The sequence below is a fragment of the Oxyura jamaicensis genome, chromosome 6 (assembly GCF_011077185.1).
Source record: "Oxyura jamaicensis isolate SHBP4307 breed ruddy duck chromosome 6, BPBGC_Ojam_1.0, whole genome shotgun sequence".
Classification (NCBI taxonomy): domain Eukaryota; kingdom Metazoa; phylum Chordata; class Aves; order Anseriformes; family Anatidae; genus Oxyura; species Oxyura jamaicensis.
In genome coordinates this window covers 3,069,160-3,072,318 of record NC_048898.1, presented here as the reverse complement: position 1 = coordinate 3,072,318, position 3,159 = coordinate 3,069,160, and positions in this window count along the sequence as shown.

Here is a 3,159-nt window from a genome sequence, read left to right as displayed (position 1 = left end):
CCCCCCCAATAAAAAGGGATTTGGAAGGGAGCTGTGGGGCTGCAGCTCCCTGGACTCAGGTGTAGGTTGTGCAGCTGGACTGGGTCAGGAGAAACGCTCCCAGTGCTACCAGCATCTCCCTCCTTTATAAATACACGCATGTACACGTGCATGGGGGAGAAAGGGAGCCGTTTCCACAAAAGCAAAATCCCATTTTTGAATGCTGTCCCTGTTTTCCCCTTCCCTCGGCTCTCCAAGAGCAGCTTAAAGTGAGTATGTAGTAGCAAAGTTAAGAATCTACGTCCATTGGCAGCGCTGAAATCCCTGCAGACCGGGTGGCTGATGGATGCTTCTGACATTTCGTTGGCCTTGGCACGGCACCGCTGCCTGCAAGGGGGAATTAATGCCAGCCACCAGCAAGTTGTTACGCTGTAATGAGCAATTAAAAAAGGTTATGTAAAGCTGGCCGTACCTTAACGTCATCCTCACGAATCAAAGTAACTCCTTGCCAGCTCTGAAAGGAGCCGCACTTTGAAATTTCGAGCAGTGAAATGAAGAAAATGTAAAGGAGAGGGATCTGCAATACCCCCAGAAAGGGCACGCTGGGTGAATTGGAAGGAAGCCTTCTCCTGACTGCCTGGAAAGGAAGGGAATGAGCCCCAGCTCCCGCTGCTGCTCTCTGCCCTGCCTGTTACTGCCACTTCTGCCCTTGAAAATGTTCCTGGTACCCAAATGTGAGCAATGGAGAAGCTTCTCCATCCTGCACACCTGCTGAAAGCAAAGATCAGAAACATAAGGAGCTCCCGCCCTCCCTGCAGTGAGACCCACTGGCCAGCTGCACGCACCCAAGCCGGTCTGAAAACACGACTGAAAACCCGTGGAATTGGCACACGTCTGATTAAAACAGATCTCTTTCACTGCTGGCGAGATTTGTGCTGTTTCTGCTTGGCCTCGGTGCTCAGTTTGCCACGAGAAAATAAACCCTGAGTAAGGTGACCAAAACGTTTGCTCATCCAGCAGAAGGATGCAAAACCCTCTCCTGGCACCACCAGTGCGATAAATAGAAATCCTAATAAAACCCTCAGCTTTCCCTGCAGAGCTGCTTCGTTCGAGCAACAGAGCAGCCCTCCGCAGCCGGGGTGGCACAACTTTGTCACCAGGCATGGTGGCAGCTGCTGGGACCACCAACCACCCCAAAGGAGGAGATGGCCAAGCTGTCCCCGTGCATTTGAGCCATGTCCCGTCGGTGCTGGGTCCCCTGGCAGCCGTGGTGCCCCCGAGCACACCCCAACTTTCCTTGTCTCACGTTGAACAGCAGAACAAGCAGCAAAGGGCTTAGGGGCAGATGAAAATGACCGGCCTCAGCCTTCACCAGGGACTTCCCGTTTACTGAAGCAGCTCCATTTCCCATCTCTCTGCTTTGAGCTACCCGAGCCACAACCTCATAACTTATTATTTTGGGGATTTTTTTTTCCCCGTAGTTACATCCCACTCCAACTTCCCAAATCTTGGGCTGACACTGGACAAAAACAGGGCGCCAGGTTTTCCCCAAACCCTAACCAAGAAGGCAGTACGGTCAACGGGAACGCTTCACGGGACCCTCTCCATCCACATGCCGGGACCAAAGCACAGCGACAGAAGCTCTGGGTGGCATTAAAACCATGGTGAGGGCTCCAAATCATTGCAGCTACCTGTCTAGAAAGCTCACACAGCTGGGTGGCAGAGGACCATCGCTGGAAGTCTCCTGTTTTCATCCTGCTTTCAGCTGGTTTATGCCCCATCCCCTGCTCCAGTTCTGTGCGTTGCCTCTTTTCAATTCTGGGCTTCACCTGGCAGCCACGGCTTGCCTCTCACCGCCCTGAGGGATCAGGCCACCTCCTCCTGCCACAGCAGCACCTGCAGAGGTACCTGAGACTGCGCCTGGCTCCTCCAGATGTGGATCCCCTCCTCTGCTGAATCTCTCTTCCCCTGTGACAAGCAGAGGCTCCAAGAGGTGCATTTTCAGCTGTTTTTAACCACCACCGAAAATCTGCAGCAGTCTGCAAGGCCACGGAGCAACGAGGCCGAATGCAAAAAGCCCCACAACTTAACATGGTGGTTTTTGTTAATTAGTGCAGGACTCATCCACCAATTACCTCAGTGCAGGGATTCAGAAGAGGAAGGCACTTCGGGACACGTTATAGGACTAAAATCAGGTTGTGAAGCTGTAGAAACGCCTTCTGAAGCCAGAATGTTGGTTAAGACAGGGCTGAAACCCAAAAGGACCTAGGGCTTCTAACGAGAAACGAGCCGACGGAACAGCCCGACAGCATCCATCACCCCTTCTCGATAAAAAAACCAAGCCAAGCAGCAGCGCTACCGGCGCTCCTTGTGAAAGCAGGGGAAAAGCCGTGCTGCACCACCTTCCCTCTCCAGCTGTGGCGTCAGCCCCACAGCCACAAGCTGTAGGGTTGGCGTAGTACCTGCTTCACCCGTTGAGCCCAGAACAAACCCAGTAACCGCCAGGGAAACAACGGGCTCTAGAAATCTCCCTGCAGGCCCCTTGGAAAGAAAAACTTGGCTAAGGTTTCACACCGCAGGCACCCACCTCACTGCTGGCAAAGAGAGACCTGGGGAAATAGATCACAACTCAGTGTGGAGGTGAAATCGCCGCGATTAGGACATTTTGGGTTACCTGTCTGGGAAAGCAGCGAGGTGACACCGCTGTGTTAGCTGTGTTCTCCACGTCTTGCCTACATCCTACTTGCAGAATCACTGAAAGATTTAGGCTGGAAGAGACGCGTGGGCTGGCTGGCACTCCTCTTAGTCCACCAAGGACACGGGGACATCTGGGACACCAAGGAGCAGAAATAGCATAACCGATGATGTCAAGGTCCCATCCATCTTCCCAACTCGCAGAACAATTTCACTCCAAAACCCACTACCGAGGCCAAACACAGCATACAGGACGCGATGGCTGCAGAGCCCACGCTGCCTTGCTTGCTCCAAGCTTGCCACCATTTATCACGGTGACAACACGAAAGGGAGTTTTTCCAAAGGTCCTAATACAATGCAACGTGAAAGTGGCAAGAAGACGCCGAGGACCTTGCTGGGAGCCTGTCCCACTGGGTGGCTTGGTTCCTAAGCCACAGCAACTCACAACGCAGCGAGGACTCCCAGTCCGCTGGTGCCATGGCTCCC